This window comes from Nyctereutes procyonoides, unplaced genomic scaffold (genome assembly GCF_905146905.1).
Source record: "Nyctereutes procyonoides isolate TBG_1078 unplaced genomic scaffold, NYPRO_anot_genome, whole genome shotgun sequence".
Classification (NCBI taxonomy): Eukaryota; Metazoa; Chordata; class Mammalia; order Carnivora; family Canidae; genus Nyctereutes; species Nyctereutes procyonoides.
In genome coordinates this window covers 3212167-3230173 of record NW_026575052.1, presented here as the reverse complement: position 1 = coordinate 3230173, position 18007 = coordinate 3212167, and the positions used below count along the sequence as shown (strand labels likewise).

Below are 18007 nucleotides of genomic sequence, written 5' to 3'. Positions count from 1 at the left end.
CAAGTGGCTTTCACAGGTGCAGACCAGTGAGCTGCTGTGTTTTCACCATGTTCACCTCTCAGCTTTTTCAGCCTGGGAAGGGAGAATCAGATGCTCAAAGTTAAAATCATCAAAGGACCACCTGGACCAGGGGCCAACCTAATGCAAGCCCTCTAGAGCTCACAAATACCCTACCTCGCAGTCACCCTTGGGGGAGCCACTACAACCCCAGGGGATTTAAAAAAAAAAAAAAAAGAAAACATTTTCCTCTTATTATAAAACCAATGCTTCTTTATTAAACAAACATTAATAAATCTAGATTAACAGAAAGGATATGAAAATCACAGATAAGCTCACCATCTGTGACTACTGATAACATCCATGATGCTGTTCAGACTTTCTTGTGTTTTGTAAGCAAACATACTTTTTTCTTTTCCTTTCCTCCCCTTCCCCTTCCTCTTTTCTTTTCTGTCTTCTTCTTTTCTTTCTTTTTTCTTCTTCCCTTTCTTTCTTTCTTACAAAAATGAGATCTTACTGTAACATGGCTTGGTGACCTAACTTTTAAAATGTTGCTATGTAACGAACAATTTTGCACATCATCAGAATTCACTGAAACCATAACTTCTAATGGTTGAGGAATATTCTGGTACGTGAAGGACTCATCATTTACATAACTAACAAGTCCTTTATGGCCAGACACATGGTTGGCTTCTAATTTTATTGCTATTTTTAAAAATAACAGTATTGAAACCAACCCCTTACACAATCGTGTTTCCTCTGGATAAACTCTTGGTATTGAAACTGCTGTGTTTTTTTAAGCTTTGAGATGCATTTCAGACTGTCCTCGTCCCCACCATGAGCTCATGAAAGATGAGCACTCTTTGTTTAACTTAAAATTTTGAAACACTTAAAACATCTAAAATTTCACATGTGAATAATGGTATTGGGTTTTTATGGGTTTTTCCAAAAGATTTTATTTATTTATTTATTCATAAGAGACACAGGGAGAGACAGAGACACAAGCAGAGGGAGAAGCAGGTTCCCCATGGGGAGCCCAATGCGGAACTCGATCCCAGGACCCCAGGATCATGACATAAGCCAAAGGCAGACTCTCAACCACTGATCCACCCAGGCACCCTGATGGTATTAAGTGGCATTTTCTTTAATATGATGGGGGTGAATGTTGGGGTTTTTTTCCCCAATGTGCTTATTGGCCAAGGACATTTCTCCTTCTCCTCCTCCCCCTCTTTCTCCTTCTCCTCTTTCATCTTCTTCCTTGAGCTCTGACCTCCAGTGCTTCTTGATGTGATGCAATGACAACTATACCACAGCACATGTGAAAATTTCTTGCCATAAAAGTTTAAAACTCAACCAGCCAGGAGGTGAAAAGCAAACAATGAAGACATCAGCTTCATCTCTTCAAATGTATCAGTGCCACTGGAGACCAAACACGCTTTGGGGACTATCTTGGAATAAAGGAGACTATCAGTCACCTGTTGCGATGAGCACGGGGTGTTATACAGAAGTCCGCATCACTATATTGTACACCTGAAACTATTATTACACTCTAGGTTAACTACCCGAAATTTGAATACAAACTTAATAAAAATAAAATCAGTGGGTGATTCTGATATTATGGAGACTCGAATACAATTAATTAGAAAACATTGGTGTATCATGGTTACATTTCTTGATTGTTTCTTTTTTTTTTTTTTCTCTTCCCCTCGCCCCTACATGCGTTTTGGCCAACAGCATCTTTTCCTTATTCCATTTATTTTGTTTGTTTTTTGTTTTTCCATTTCTTGAGAGACTTTGGCTTTTCATACTAAGTGAAAAAACTCGGTCTGTGTTTAGAAAACAGCCCCTTGTCCACCCCCTGTTGCAAATGTTGCTCCAGTGTATCATCTGCTGTACTGAAGCTTTTTAATTTAATTTAATTTAATTTTTTAAATTTTTTTAAGCTTTTTAATTTTAGGAGCCTAATTTATCAACCATTTTCAGTCATTTATTTTATGATTTTACTTTTGACTATCATCCTTTAAAAGCCCCCTCCCAAAAGGGGCTGTAGTAATTCTACAGTGGGGAAGTCTTACAGACACCACTTTTAACCAAATGACCAAGGTCAGCACCAGAGGTTGAGTCATGTTGCTATATATGAGGTAAATCCCAACATGATGCAATGATAAGGATACTTCACCACTGTCGTATTCTTTCCCCAAACCCCAAATCCCAGTCTAATTATGAGACATCAGACAAACCTGAAGTTAGGGACATTCTACAGAATACTGACCAGTACTCCTCAAAGCTTTCAAGGTCACAAAATTCAAGAATACCCCTAGAAACTGTGATAGGCCATGAGAGACAAAGGAGACAGGACAACTGAATGCAGTGTGGTGTCTTGAAATGGATCCCAGAGCAGAAACAACAACAAAATAACCTGGTGAAATCCAAATAAAGTCCACCATTTTGTGAGCAGTAATTCGAATTCCTCAGTTTTGTTATGTACATCATGTTAGGTAAGGTAAGCTGAGTGAAGGATATAGGAAAGCTGTAGGATTTCTGCAACTTTTCTATAAATATAACATTATTCCAAAATAAATAGAGATTGGGTGTGTGTGTTGTTTTTTTAAAAGAGTTTTGGGGCAGCCCGGGTGGCTCAGCAGTATAGCTCAGCCTTAAGCTCGGGGCGTGATCCTGGAAGCCCGGGATCGAGTCCCACGTTGGGCTCCCTGCATGGAGCCTGCTTCTCCCTCTGCCTGTGTCTCTGCCTCTCTCTCTCTCTCTCTCTCTCTCTCTCTCTCCCCCTGTGTCTCTCATGAATAAATAAAATCTTAAAAAAAAAGAGTTTTGTTTAGGACAGAGAATGGTCTAGGCAGAAAAGTAGAAGGAATAGAAGAGAAAACCATCATAATTCATGGCTGTGGGTGGGGGTGTAGGAGGCAGGTGGAGGTGGGCAGTGGTTCTGATTCTTTACAACTCCTCCATTGGTTGGGGGGAGGAGCTGGGGCAGAAGCAATGGGTCTGGAAGGGGAAACTGAGCCTGAACTCTAAGGAGTCCAGTATTTAGGAGACTCCAGTCTTTAGAACTTTGAAGGCTGAGTGTCTTAGCTTAGCCTTGATCCTGCAGGCAGTTGAGGGAGTGGTAAAGATTTTACTTCTTTCTTAGATTCTTGATTTCACTTATTTGTGTCCTAATTTACTAATTCCTTGCTCCACCCCAATGAAATGTCAGCTCCACGAGAGCAGGGACCATGTCTCCTTGATGTCTCCCAAACCCAGAACACCTGGCCTGTAGAAAAAACTCAATAAATACTGTCTGAATGAAGGAGTCTTACTTCCAAAATGACTTTTAAGAAGAAATTGTACAAAAGGTTTTTCCCATCCCATCCTTCACATCTAGTATCCGCCCATGTGAATTAAGCTCTTCTCTATCTCGGGGCCTTTACTCAGGCTATTGCTTCTTCCAGGTGCCCCCTTTTCTGCTGCTGACCTTCTGCCCCTCTTCAGATTTTAGCTTTCGGAAAGCCCGTCCTTGACACTCCAGGTCTGGGTGAAATTTCCTCTTCTGGCTCCTGGGCTACCTCATCACTGTCGGCAGAACTGCGATGGTGCCTTTACAGCCTGCTCCCCACCCCCGCCCCTAGGCCGATCAGCCCCATCTGGGGGGCAGGAGCCGGCCCTCTAGCTCACCCTGGTACACAGAACATACCTGTACGTTAGTTAAAAGTCACAGCTTGTGATGAGCCAAAGATAATGTTCCCCCACCACCATAGAAGAATTTGCACCTGTCACTATTTGAAACCAATGACCCAAGGACAACTCTGATACATAATTGCTACCATCCAAATTGCAGTTAATTAAGACATAGTATTTGAAAGCGTGTTTTATTTATTTTATTTATTTATTATTTTTTTGAAAGCATGTTTTTTAATCAGATCCTCCTCCACCAAGTGTCAACGAACCATGCCTATACAATAGCCAGTATGGGCATACCTCAGAGATATTGCAGGTTCAGTTCTAGACCACTGGAAGAGAGTGGATATGGCAATAAAACAAGTCAAATGAATGTTTTGGTTTCCCAGTGCATACAAAGTTATGTTTACAACATACTGGAGTCTAGTAAATGTACAACAGCATTATGTCTAAAAAAACAACGTACATGTCTTAATTGAGAAGTCCTTTATTGCTAAAAAATGCTAACCATCATCTGAGCTTTCGGCAAGTCACGATCACTGATCACAGGTCACCATACAAAGTAATAAGGAAAAAATCTGAAATATTGCAAGAACTACCAAAATGTGACAGGGGCCTGTGGTGAGCAAATACTGTTAGAAAAATGGCACCAACAGACTTGCTGGACACTAGGTTGCCACAAATCTTCAATTTGTAATAGACACAGTTTCTACAAAACACAATGAAATGAGGTATCCCCCTGCAAGCCCAGCCAGTAGGCGTGGGGAAAATGTAGAACAAGGTTAAGGTAGGTAAATTCTCATTCTCTCTCTCTCTCTCTCTCTCTCTCTCCCGGACCAGATATGGAGAGGACAAAGTGGCAAAGACATAAAATTCACCAAGAATTAGAGCCACCTGGTTCTACATCCTGAATCAAAGAAATAGCAGAACCTTCTGGAGACAACCAGAACTGTACATCCTGTGAGGCCACAGTCTTTAAGAAAGGAACTCACCTACCACGGTGAGTCCTCACCCTGGATCTGCCAGGATTTGCCGGGTGACCTTGGGCCCATCACATCTTGGATGCTTCCATTAGTGAAGCTCTGGGGACATTAAAAAAAGAAGAAATGCCAAAATGGACTTACCAATCCTGTGATGGGTTTTAGATGCTGGCATTGAACAAACTAATATTTTGTGCACCGTAGCAACATAAGCTGAGCCATTAGCATGACAGTTAATGGGTTTTATGATAAACATGAATTCCTAGTGTACATTAACAATGTGGCCTATGGGGGACGCGGGCTCACGGTGAGTGTGGGCTTCAGGCCAACAGCTCTGTCTGACACTGACTTTGGCACCTCATCTGGAGAGTTGTCAGGGGGCTACGTTTAGAGGTCCTTGAGCGTGTGGCCGGAGAGCCCACCTGCCCCTACTGACTCTCTGTTTTCTGGCCTCTGTTTCTTTTCTAAGAATTGAGGTGGCTAGATGAGCACTGGTTTCTAGCCTGCTGTTTCATTTTGTTTTTAAAGCCACAGAACTTTTTTAAAGGAATCTTTCACACCCCGACATCTGGAACACTTGTAAACAGAGCTTCCTTCCAGCTGGCCCTGCCTCCCACCACTCTGTCCCTGCAAACGTCTGACTGCTTCTGGGACCCGTCCAAAAAATTCCAAGTTTCCCAGGATCCCAGTATAAAAAGCAGTGGACCGTTACGCCATACACAAAAATTAACTCACAATGGATTAAAGACTCGAATGTAGGACTTGAAGCCACAAAACTCCTGGGAGAAGACAGGAGCCCTAAGCTCCCTGACATTGGTCTTAGCGATGTTTTTTTTGGATCTGACTCCAAAGGCAAGGAAAACAAAAGCAAAAATAAACAACTGGGACTATGTCAAACTAAAAAGCTTCTGCACCGCAAAGAAAACCTACAGAATGGGACCTAAAGAAACCTAAAGAAAGCAAAATGAAAAGAAAACCTACAGAATGAGGGAAGACATTTGCAAATGATATGTCTGATAAGGGGTTAATACACAAAATATATAAAGAACTCACACAGCTCAACAACAGAAGAAGCCCACAAAGGATCTGATTTAAAAAAATAAACAGATGATCTGAGTAGACATTTTTTCCAAAGAAGACATCCAGATGGCCAACAGGCACACGAAAAGATGCTCAACATCACTCAGCCTCAGAAAATGCACATCAGAACCACAATGAGCTATCACCTCACACCTGTCAGAATGGCTGTCATCAAAAAGATAAGAAATAACATGCGCTGGCAAGGATGTGGAAGAAAGGGAACCCTTGCGTACTGTGGGTGGGAATGTAAATTGGTATGGCTACTGTGGGAAAAAGTACGGAGGTTCCTCAAAACACTGAAAATAGAACTACCCTATGATCCAGCAATTTCATTACTGGATACCAATACAAAGAAAACAAAAAACACTACAAACAAAATCCACGACATGGAAACAACCCAAGTGCACATCATTGGATGAGCAGATAGAGAAGACTCGACATAAACATTTATGTACACAAATAAGTACTACCTAGCCATAAAAAAGAATGAAATCTTACCATTTGCGGCAACAGATCTAGAGGGTATTAGGCAAAGTGAAATAAATCAGACAGAGAAAGACGAACACCACAGGATTTCACAAATATGTGGAATCTAAGAAACAAAACAAACTCCAGGCTCATGGATACAGAGCCCAGACTGGTGGTTGCTAGAGGGGAGGGGGCTCGGTGGGGGCAAAATGGGTGACGGGGATAAAGAAGGACAGACTTCCAGTAATCAAACAAAGAAGTCAGGGGGATATAACGTACAGCATGGGGAACACAGTCAGTGACATCATCTTATTAACTTTGTCAGGTGGCAGATGGCAACTGGATTTGCTGTGTTGATCATTTTGCAATGGATACACATGTTGTATACTTGAAACTCACATAATAGGGCATGTTAGCTGTACCCCAATTTAAAACAAAAACAACAGGGCAGCCCAGGTGGCTCAGCGGTTTAGGGCCACCTTCAGCCCAGGGCGTGATCCTGGAGACCCGGGATCGAGTCTCACGTCCGGCTCCCTGCATGGAGCCTGCTTCTCCCTCTGCCTGTGTCTCTGTCTCTCTCTCTGTCTCTCATGAATAAATAAAATCTTTTTTAAAAAAATAAAAATAAAAAAATAAAACAACAAAAACCAAACCAACGGACAGGAGCAGGGCTACCCAAGGTTCTTACCAGGCAGATGGAAATATATTTATCTGGTGACTCAGTGCATACCCGCACCCAGAAAATTGAGATGAAAGTTCCCTTGAAGAATGCATCTCCTGTCGTGAGATGCACGCTGTTTTCTAGTCGGCTTTCTTCTATTTCACTTTTAAAAAGCCAGTGGAAAACTACGTAACTGATTTTCAAACCCACTAAGTCGCTGCCCACAGTCTGCAGGCACTGGCCTAAGGGATCCTCTGAGGTCACTTCTAGCATTGACAATTTATATGGCATTACCAAAGCTGTGACCCCATTAGAGTCTGAGAGTTGCCAGGAGACCCTGTCCCAAAGGTGACCCAGCCTGGATCACCTGAGTAGGCAACTCAATTGTCTGCCACTGAAATACTTGCTGTCCAAGAGGCAGGGCTTGGAGACAAGCAAGCCAATACAGTACTGATTTTCCTAGGAACCCACACTTGCTACCCCAGTGCCGAACCCTGGGGGAGATTCAGGGCAAGGGTGGTAGCAGTGGGGTGGGAGCACTTGGCTGGGTTAAAACCAACACAGCAAAAAATGAGAGGAAACAAAGACATCTTCTTCCCTTCTGTAATCTTTGGATCACACCCATGCCACCTGGATGCCTAACTTCCTCCGTTTCTAAGAGGCTCCCTAAGAATTGATTTTTGCTTTACATTTTGTAAACATGCCCTTCCCCACACCACGGCAGTGCAGAGAAATGGCCCCCTGAAGTCCCACGGAGGTGAATGATTTGCATGGCGTGCGAGCATTTTGGTTGCTGGAGGGTTCTGACAGAGCCACAGAAAGCTGGCCTCCTGAGTCATTTCCAGCCATCGGATGGTAGAAGCGCGTGAGACTGACAGGTAGGAGCTGGGCGTGCTGTCACACGGGGAAATGCACGTTAGGACGACGGACTGAAAAACCAGGGTATGAAGTAGCAGAGCAAGCAAGAGAACAAAAAAATCTGTGTAAACACCCATCAACAGTGGTTGCCAGCATATCGTGATGTTTTCCATCCAAGTTTTGTATGAGGAGCGTGTCCTTCCTTTGTAATTTGGGGGAGAAAACAACTTTAAATGCCTGTATGCTTAGAGGAGCAGCAAATAATGTCGGTTAATCACTAGCTTATTCCCTGGCCTTAATGCCAGTTTGAGCAGATAGAACTTGAAAATGTCAAGATATATACTCCTTCTTTCATTTTTTTTAAAAGATTTTATTTATTTATTCATGAGAGACGCAGAGAGAGGCAGAGACACAGGCAGAGGGAGAAGCAGGCTCCCTGCAGGGAACCCGATGTGGGACTCGATCCCGGGACCCCGGGGTCACGGCCTGAGCCAAAGGCAGACGCTCCACCACTGAGCCCCCCAGGCGCCCCAAGATATATACTCCTCAATGTGCACCCATCTTCCAGGTCCCTCAGCATTTACCCCTCCTGCATACGTCACTGTGGATGTCTCCAAAACACCTGCCAGTGTGGAGAGTAGAGAGAAAGAGGCTCCTCTGATTTCATTGCTTTGGTTTATTTTCAAGAACCATCCTTGAAATCAGGAAACGGGGTCTAGTCCTAGCTCTGAACTCAGGCCAGTGCCTTCCTTTCCCTGGGCCTCAGTTTCCCCATTTACAAAATAAGCAGATTAGACTTTCTGATGGCTCTGGTCCCCTCTGGCTTCAGAAGCCTAAGAGCTAAAGGGATCGGCATTCAGGTTTAAAGGCTGCTGAGTCTGATAAATCTAGGACAGGAGAGAATAAGAGACTGTTGGCAGCTTAGCCCAAGTAAACAACACTGGATAGAAGGCAGGGCCAACCAGCCTCCGGAGATAAGGGTTGGGGCTGAGGGGAGGGAGGAGTCAAGAATCAGGTTGAGGCCACAGCTAGTGGGAGAGCTCAGCAGGGACCCTCGGAGGGCTGCCTCTGGGGGAAAACCAAACAAGCGGCCTGTTTCTTTGGGGGGCCAGAGCTCCCAGGAGGGGCAGCCAGTGTACCAGGGGCTCAGTCCAAGAGGAAGAGAACCAAAACGCCAGGCCACCTGTCCAGGCTGGGGAGGGGCAAGACTCTATGAAGTGGCCGGCAAGAAGGAGAGCCTGAGAAACCACCAAACCTGTACTAAGCTGGAGTCCAGGCCAGGTCTCCTGGGAGGCCGCAGGGGACCCCGGAGTGCTCAGGAGGTGGGTGGCAGTCCCTGCTGACTTGCTCTGTGGCCTTCCCCGCTCTGAGTTTTATTGGTCAAATGAGAGTGGTCCCCTCCACCCAAGACATTCTGGGGTCCTCCTGCGGCTGGTGAAAGACAGTGTGGTTCCCCCTCCCAGCAGAGGAAGACCTCCAACATGGGAGATACCCTTACAGCTGTCAATGGCAAGAAATGAGCCGACCAAGCTTCAGAACAGACATGACCAGAAGCCGGAAGCCAGATGCAAGACCCCTCGCCACATTCCCAACAGAAGACATCTGAGCTTCTGGAATGTCCCCAGTACTTAGGAAGAAAACTCTGCTCAGTCCCTCGAATTCACTTTAATTTGGAACTGGGGGGGGGGGGGGGGAGAAGCCCAGAGCCAAAGCCCCTCTTCCAGCCCGAGGGTCCTGAGGGGTTTACCGCCAGCCCCAGAGAGGGAGAGAACGTTTACCAGAACCACGGCCCAGTAAAACAGGAGCCCTGAGAGGCAGGTTGCCCAGGAGGTGGGCCGCTGGCTCTGCCTCCAGCTTGCCATCCCTCACGTAGAGGGCCTTGTGCCTTCTGGGGCTCAGGGAGCAGGACAGGCCTCACGGCTGGAGGGGCTTGGGCCCTGCCAAGGTCCCGGGCACCCGTCCGCGCTCTCTGGCAGGAGACAGGCTGGCAGTATGGGCCTCACACCAAATCCACAAACCTCGCCCTTGAGCAGTTGGTCACGTGTGAAGACCACCTGTTCATCTCTGGCTCCTGGGCGGGGCTCCACGCCAGCCCCCCATTTCATCCCCACTGCCCCCACCCCGCAGGCCAGCCTCCCCTCTCCCTGCAGGCTTCCCCGGACTCTCCACAGACTTCCACGCAGCCAGAATTATCTTCCTCACATATCAACAGGATCAAATGACTCCCCTGCTTAAAGAACGTGAATGGAATCTGTGTCTGTCTTGGTCGTTCTTGTTCAGTGATCTGTCCTGAGCACCCAGAAGGTGCCTGGCCCACGGAAGGTGCTCAGTCAACACATGTTCGTTCAATGGCTCCCAGGCATCCACGTGATAAAGTCCCACGGGCAATGCCCGGCCCCCTGCCTACCTAGTCTAGCTCATTCCAGACCCTCCATTCCCTTTACTTTCCCCACCTTTCCACAAACCCATCTGCCACGGCCTGAGCACACTCCCCCAGGCCCACCATGCCCCATGTGCCTTCGCACCTCTGGGCCTTTGCTCGTGCTGCTCCATCTGCCCAGACACCCCTCATCCCCTTCCCCGAGGGACTCCAGTACACTGTTGACTACTCCAACATTCTTTTCCTAGCAGGACCTCCCGGCACACCTCAGCCTGGGGTATTTTCTCTCTCCTGTTCTCCCCCTAAGCCCTGTCATGGAACTTCCTACAGAGCACTTGCTGCGTGCTAGGCACGAAGGTCCCACCTAGGAGGCTGTCACTCAGGCTCAGGGAAGCAGGTCACACAACCAGCCTGGGGTGCTGGGGCCTGACTGTATCACCACCTCTGAGCGACACGTGTCATTTACTAGGCTGGGAGCTCTCGAGGTCCTGAGGCTCTGCATGGCGAGGGACAGGCCTGGCCCTGCTTGATGCCCAGGAGGCCCTCATCATCCAACCACTGGACAGAGCATCGCGAGGGACAGATGCACCGCCAGCCTCTTCCCCTTCCTCTCTTCCTCTCTTTCTCCTAGTCTGGGCAGGACCTCTGGCAAGCGGCGGAGGGAAGCATCTGGAGGGAACGGGGCTCCTCCCCAATTCCATTTGTTCCTATCAACCGAGGTCAAGATCTTTGCGTGACAAGTCTCCGCGGGGTGAGAGCCGTTCACAGGTCCCAGAGCCGACCTTCCTCCTTCCACTAGAGATGCCAGCTCCAGAGGGTAACCCCTCCCCAGCGCTCGCCACCTGGGCCGGTCCCGGCCCCGCCCACACGGCCCAGGCCCCGCCCACACGGCCCAGGCCCCGCCCACACGGCCCCGCAGGGGTTCCGGGGCCTGGACCACCCACATCGCGAGGAGGGATCTGGCCTGGGCCGCACAAGCTCGCCGACGGGGGTGCGCAGGTGCCCCGTGGCTGACCACCCCACCCCACCCCTTCCCTTCCCACTAGACCTGGCACTTCCAGGCCGCACGCCTCATCCCGGGAGGTCATCACGCCCATTTCACAGTGAGGAAGCGGCGTTTCACCTCACTTCGCTCACGCCCGATTTCTCACCGTTTTTTGCTGCCGGGACACCCCCGCGAATCTAAATCCGCCCAAAGCCTCGGTTTCCAGAAAAGAGTGAGGGAGGGGGGAAGGGGCAGCGACGCGGCAGCGCCAGGGTGGTTTCCAGGGGCTTCCCGGGAAGGTGCCTCGCGGGCCAGGCCGAGGGTTCGAATCCCGCCCCGCGCTGGCACCTGTCCTCGCCAGCAGGGGGCCCCGGAGGCGCGCAGCCTGCCCGGCCGAGGTCGGCGCGCTGCGGGGAGGCGGGGTGTCCCGCACCCGCCGGGCGCGGCTGCAGGGGTGCGGGTCCGCAGGCCTCCCGGCGGCCCACGCGGGACGGGCAGCTCCCGGACGGACGGACGGACGGACGGACACATCGACCCCGACGGCCCTCGGCTCCCTCCCGGGCGGAAGGCGCGGCGGCGCAGACTCACCGGGGCGGCTGCGGGTCCCGCTGGGTCACGGGCGGGCGGGCGGGCACCGGGGCTCCTCGACCCCGTGCCCCCGGGCTGCCTCCTCCGGGGCGCTGTGACCCGGGGCCGGCGGTGCGGGCGCGGGTCTCGGCCGAGGGAGGCGGCGGCGGAGAGCGCGCAGCGCCCGCCCGGGCCGGGGATGGGGACGCAGGAAGCGCGGCCTCGGAGCGCCGGCGCGCAGGGGGGAGGGACGGCGGGAGGCGGAGGGCGGCGCCGGCGGGAGCGGCCTCGGGCCCCGGGAGGCGCCGCCCACCAGCCGACCCCCCCCACCCCGGGGCCTGCCGAGCCCAGGCGCCCCGGGTCTCGCGCCCGCGCGGGGCAGGGGTGCGGGGAGGGGGGCGCTGCGCCAAGCGCCCCGCCCCCCGCCGCTCGGGGTCGGCCAAGCAGGGATGGGGGACGGGAACGGAGCCCAGACATCCCCCGGGATGGGGGCCGGGGCCGGCGACTCGGGACTCCAGGTTAGTTACGTGTTTAGACCTGGGGAGACCCCCCTTCCCCCCGCCCCCCAACTCCGGCGCGAGTACGCAGGTGCAGCACTGCCGCGCCTTCACCTGGCCGGGCGCTCACCTGGCGCAGGCTGCGCCCGCCTCCCCGCCGCCCCCTCCCCCCTGCTTCCTGGGGAGGCCGCCGCCTCGCTCTTCAGCCTTGGGCGTGTTCGGGGCGCTGGGACCCGCCTGCACCGCCCAGGGCTGGTGGTTTGCGAGGTGACTGATGGGTGGAGGTAGCAAAGGAGGAAGCAGATTTTTAAAAAGCGAGTCAGTTCCTGCCCTCGGCCCCGGCCCCCCACCCCGTCTCCCATCCCCTGCGCGCCCCCTGCGTGTTCCAGGTCGCACGGCCCCCCGGGGGGAGCCCATTCGGGTGCCCGCGCCCGCGGCCCCTAGGCCCAGAGAATCTCCCCTGCTGGCTGCTTTCGCTCCCAGCTTTCCGGAGAACCTTCCCAATGAAACACGGTTGGGGGGGGGGGTCACTCTGACCACCAGGTTGCAAGCGGCGGCCCCCTCTGCTTAGAGCCCCAGAACTGCTGCCTGAAGCCTGGCTCTGGGGAGAGTAAACCCGCACTGGTGAGGGTGCCTCTTAGGTCCGCCCTGCCTCTGCCCCCCACCTGGAGGTCCCCCCTGGAACCTCCAGGGCACCCAAACCTGAGATCACAGCCAGACCAAAAAAAAAAAAAAAAATCTGGATTCTAAACACGGAGCGAGGAGACAGCCCGCTGCCTCTCCCAATCTTAGATTGTTTTGAATTCCAAGAGAAGCCAGGTGGGGGGCCCCCTTCTCCTGTGACTGTCCAGGCCTTTGAAGTTCAAACCCTGAGGAAGGCCAATAGGCCGTTGGCTGGGTGTCAGAGAACCCAGCGGAGGACAGAAGGCGCCTCCTACTGGGAATCTGCTGTGTCCAGGGCAGAAATCAGACCCCCCAGTGGCGGTGGAACTGCAATCAAGTTCACTGCCCTACCGCCAAGTTCAAGGGTACACAGCATCCAACCGTGCGTATACCTATATCGCCCCGTGTCGGAATTTCATCCCACTGTTGCTTTTTAACTTGAACAGTAACAGCTCAACAGGTCCCTGGTGTCCACAAATAGGCAAATCTGGGGCTGACTTGTGATTTGGGGGATGAGGAAAGCATTTAGGGCAACAGTGATGAGTCTCCATGAATATAACAATAAGAGCGTATTCCTCACGTCCTTACCGTGAATCCATCGCCAGGCTGCCGCTCACTTCCCCGCCCGTTTAATCCTACAACAACCCCAGTGGTGCTTTTGGGTCACACCCACTTTATAGAAGAGAAAGCTGAGGCTTCGGGAAGTGAGGTCATCATGTGCCCAAGGCCACACAGCTGGGAAGCATCAGGAGTTAGACCCCAGTTGGTCAGCTCCAGAGCCCGTGCTCTCCCATCTTTGGAAGAATTCCTTGTCACTCGGCACACACTCCCTCCCCTGAGACAAGGTTCCCTGCTTCTCCTGTCTTTCAGGAAGAGAAGTCACTTTTGTCTCACTCTGCAAGGTGACCTAATCCTTTACAAGTCTGCCTCCCGCTCTCCTTGGGGATAGGGACCCCTGTGTCCTGCCCATTTCTCCTGCCCTCTCCCCTCGCCGCCTGCAGGCGCTTGATAAATATGTGTTGGCTAAATGAAAGCCCCAAACAGTAACATTAGTTTATTGAATGGCGGGAACTGTTTGTGTAGGCAGGTACCTGTGACAACAAGCTCACGTTGGAGAGCTGTGTATCCCCTCACAACGTTTAGACAATGAATTTGGGAACCTTCCAGGCTCCAAATGGTTGATGAGAAACAGTCATGTAGCTCTCCGATAAGACCCAGAATCTGGCTTTCATTTCACTCTGCAAGACCAACTTTGGAGAGGCCGGGACTGGGGATGATCATTTCGGCAGGAGGCAAAGAGCCCCAGGACATTTCTGTGCCAGGGTCCAATTCCAGACCCGCCCTGCTCCGCCACAAACCTAACTGGGCAGGTCTGGCCCATCTCAGCAACTCGTCTTCGGAGTGTTCCTTTCAGGCAGGCTCATCCTGCCTAATCTGGGGAGAGGCTGGAGAAAATCTCCTCCAAAGTGGAGCCACAGACGAAACTAGAAACTCAAGGGAAGCGTGTTTCTCCTTGTCATCGTACCCCTTCATGGCCCTCTCCCTCAATTCTTCCCTGGTTCTCTAGGTCCCATTGAAGCGCCCGACTTAATTTAACTGCCAACTTACCTGTCAGCTCACAAGGGCCCGAGATGCATCCTTGAGGAAAGAGCCAAAGAAGTAAATCTCGAATGGTGGAATTTCTGTTACCCATCACCATAACAGGCAGTGGAGAGGATGACAGTTCCCATTTACTGAGCACGATGTTTCCAGAGCTCTGCAGCCATTGTAGCGTTTGATCTTCTCAACAGCCTTGGAAGGGACATTCTATGATTCTAGTGTTTCGGGTCAAGCTAACTGGGACTCAGAGACATTACACACCTCCATCTGCTACCAAGCAGTTGAGCCAGGATTCCAACTGATGTATATGCTTGCGCTTAACCACTATGCTAGCAGCCCCCCGGGATAGAAAGGATAACGGCTGCTGAACCATGTTCGTGTTCTAATCCCCCGGACCTGGAAGGTGTTACCTGACATGGTAAAAGGGACTTTGCAGATGCCCCTTGAGGTGGGGCGATTATCCTGAATCGTCCTGGCGGGTCCAGTGTAGACTCAGGTGTTCTTCTAAGACGGAGGCAGAGGTGTGGAAGCAGAGTGCATAGTGATGTGGTTCGTGGAAGGGCCCTGAGCTGAGCCAGGCGAGCAGCCCCTAGAAGCTGGAATCACCCGGGGACGGGTTCTCCCGTAGGCCTCCAGCAGGAGCGCGGCCTTGCTGACGCCTTCCTTCTAGCCTCCCCGAGGCCGAGTCTGGGCTTCTGACCTCTAGGACGGTGAGCACATGAATCTGTGTTCTTCTAGGCCTGGCGCTTGTGGTAGTTTGTCACAGGCACTAGAGGAAGCCAGCAGGTCTGGCAAACTGAGCCGTGCAGGTGGCTGTTTATGTCACCCACCTTTTCAGCAAAGCATCCACCCAAGAGGCCGGCGACACCGTGCACCGTGGACTCAGGAGGAACGCAGGATTTCATCAGATCTGTCTCTCGTTTCTGGGTCCCCCGCCGCTTACAAGCCGTGTGACCCTGGATAGACGACATCTCCTCTCTGAGCCTCAGGTTCAAAATCCTCTGCAAAAACAGTGATGCTAATAATACCTACTTTGTGGCACCAAGATGAGGGTCAGGGGAGACAGGATGTGGCCCAGTGCCCCGCCAACGGCCCGGGATCCTTGGAACACAAGTCGCTTGGTGCATCAGCCTGTCTGTTTCCGAAACACTGAAATCTAAGAGGAGAGGATGCTGCTCTGAGCCTTCTCCTGGCGAACACTTCTATTTCCTCTGGCTGAGGGGTGAGCGGGCAAGTAGCTAATTTAAAGTATTAGACTGTCGCCGCTTGGTGACCTGACCTCGGTCTGTCAGGAGGTGAGGCTGAGAACCTGCTTAGAGGGACAGATTGTCACGTAGAGCTCCCCCGGGTGACTGCCAGCGGCAGAGGGGAGCCGAGCCGAGGTGTGGGCTCGGGCCAGAATACCATGTGGTTGTGAGAAAGGAGGAGCTAGGGCTGCCTGGGAAGAATATCCGAGCTGGATCATGAATTGAGAGAGGCAGGAGACTGAGCATTATGAGGCCACACAAATGTTGTCGTTGTTATTGTTTTTTTAAGATGTAGACGCACATATATTTGCTTATGCATAGAAAGTATGCGGCGGGGGGGGGGGGCCCTGGGGGCTCAGTCAGTTGAATGTCCGACTCTTGATTCCAGCTCAGGTCATGATCGTGGGGTCGTGGGATTGAGCCCCGTGTCGGGCTCACATGCTCAGCGTGGAGTCTGCTTGGAGTTCTCTCCCTCTCTCTCTCCCTCTGCTCCTCCTCCTGTTCATCCTCACTCTCTCTCTCTCTCTCTCTCTCGAAGAAAAAAAATATATGACTTGTATTATGGGAGGGATGAAACCAAACTGTGGTTACCCTTAGAAATTGAAAAGCAGTGTGTGCATGTGCTAAGAAAACACAAGAAGGAGGCCCCAGGAGCCCTGTGTATCGCCCCCCCAGGAGCACCCCCTCTGCTGCCCCTGTGTCTGCCCTCGGCTGTCAGTCTTCCGCTCCTTTCTGAGCAGGTGGCTTGTGATGAGGGCTCATTTCTCAACCCTTGAGGAGCTGAGCAATGTCTCCACTGTGTGACTCTTGCGTGCAATCAGCAGTAAATCTCACATGTACGTGTACTTCACCTGGAGCGGTCACATTAGTCACCGGGAAGGGATGTGTCTTACACGCAGGTATCACCATGACATACTGGCCCGGCCTCTCGGAGGGTTGAGTCAGGCCTGGGTGGCCGAGAGACCTTGCTCATACAGTGCAAAGTGGAATCGTGTAGTTGGACTGTTGGTTTAAAATGAAATCCTTTGGGGATCCCTGGGTGGCTCAGCGGTTTAGCGCCTGCCTTCGGCCCAGGGCATGATCCTGGAGTCCCAGGATCAAGTCCCACATCAGCCTCCTTGCGTGGAGCCTGCTTCTCCCTCTGCCTGTGTCTCTGCCTCTCTCTCTGTCTCTCATGAATAAATAATAAAATAAAATCTTAAAAAAATAAAATTAAAAAAAAATGAAATCCTTTTCATCCCACTTTCTGAAAAATGCTTTGAAAAATATGTCTCTGCCTCAGTTACCATTATAACGGGGCCTGTGTAGATGAATCAGACAGCCCAGAATGGAGCTAGTGAAGACCTCGTGGCATTAGGGTCCTGGTTCTTGAGGCCCCTGAGCACAGAGAGCCAGAGATTCTTTCTCTTTATCACCCATATTCCTTGGTGCCCCATCCCCTAGAACCTTCCTCTGTGTCCCATCTTCAATGCAATTCACCCACCTGCTTCCTACCTGGTGTCCTGTGTCCGGGCTATCCCCCTGGAATGCGTTCTGCATGTCTCATGGTCAGCAGTGTGACCCAGACCTGAGTCAGGGTTCCCCGGAGGCCCTCAGCACCGAGTCCAGACTTCTTGCCCAGGACACAAGGGCTTCGTGACCAGGTGGGCCCTCTGACTTGCTCAGCCCTGTTACTCATTGCACCCTCAGGCCCCAGGCCCTGTCACTCCTCTGTGGTCCCTTTTCCATCAGTGATGAAACCTTTCCCAGAAGCTCCCCATAAACTTCCTTTATACCTCCCTTGCCGGAACTGGGTCACATGCTCATTCTGCAACCTATGACCGGCAAGGGCCCTCGAGCCTGGTGTAGACTCTCAGGATTCACCTGAGGTCACTGGGGTTGGCGCAGACACCCGAACCACACGGAGGCTCTGCCAGCAGGAAGGAGAGGCCAATGCACCCACCCAGCAGGCACCTAGAGCAGGGCCCCACAGGTGCAGGGAAGCCGCCAGGTTGGGAGCCGGCTGCAGACAGCACGAGACGGAAGCTCCCTGGATTGCGGGCCACCGTCCTTCCTTCCTGATGCTGAGCTGCAGTCCTGTTTTTCCAACGAGTTTCCTTTCTTTTACTTAAACTAGTCTGATGAGTTTCTGTTTCTTGCAAGGAAAAGATCCTAAGAGGATCCATCTGAAGCTCTTGCAAGCAGCTGAAGGCAGCGCCAGAGGCTGGGCACAGATGTCCCAATCCTCTCCGGGTTGAGTGACTGTAGTCACCAGCACCCGGCACGGGGCGGGAGGGGGTGGGGGCGTGAGCATGGGACTCAGATTCTGGATTCCGGAAAACCCATTCACTTCTAGGATAAGTAAGTGACA

The 18007-nt window shown here is 51.5% G+C and overlaps 1 protein-coding gene across 1 annotated transcript in view; it reads right to left on the bottom strand.

Moving 5' to 3' along the window:
• Positions 1-11877, bottom strand: part of TMEM51 (transmembrane protein 51) — a 55802-nt gene extending 43925 nt beyond the window's left edge. Inside the window, exon 1 of the mRNA XM_055331692.1 lies at positions 11673-11877. The gene's annotated coding sequence lies outside the window, so the exon portion shown is untranslated. The remainder of the gene's footprint in view (positions 1-11672) is intronic.
• Between the last annotated feature and the right edge of the window lie 6130 nt (positions 11878-18007).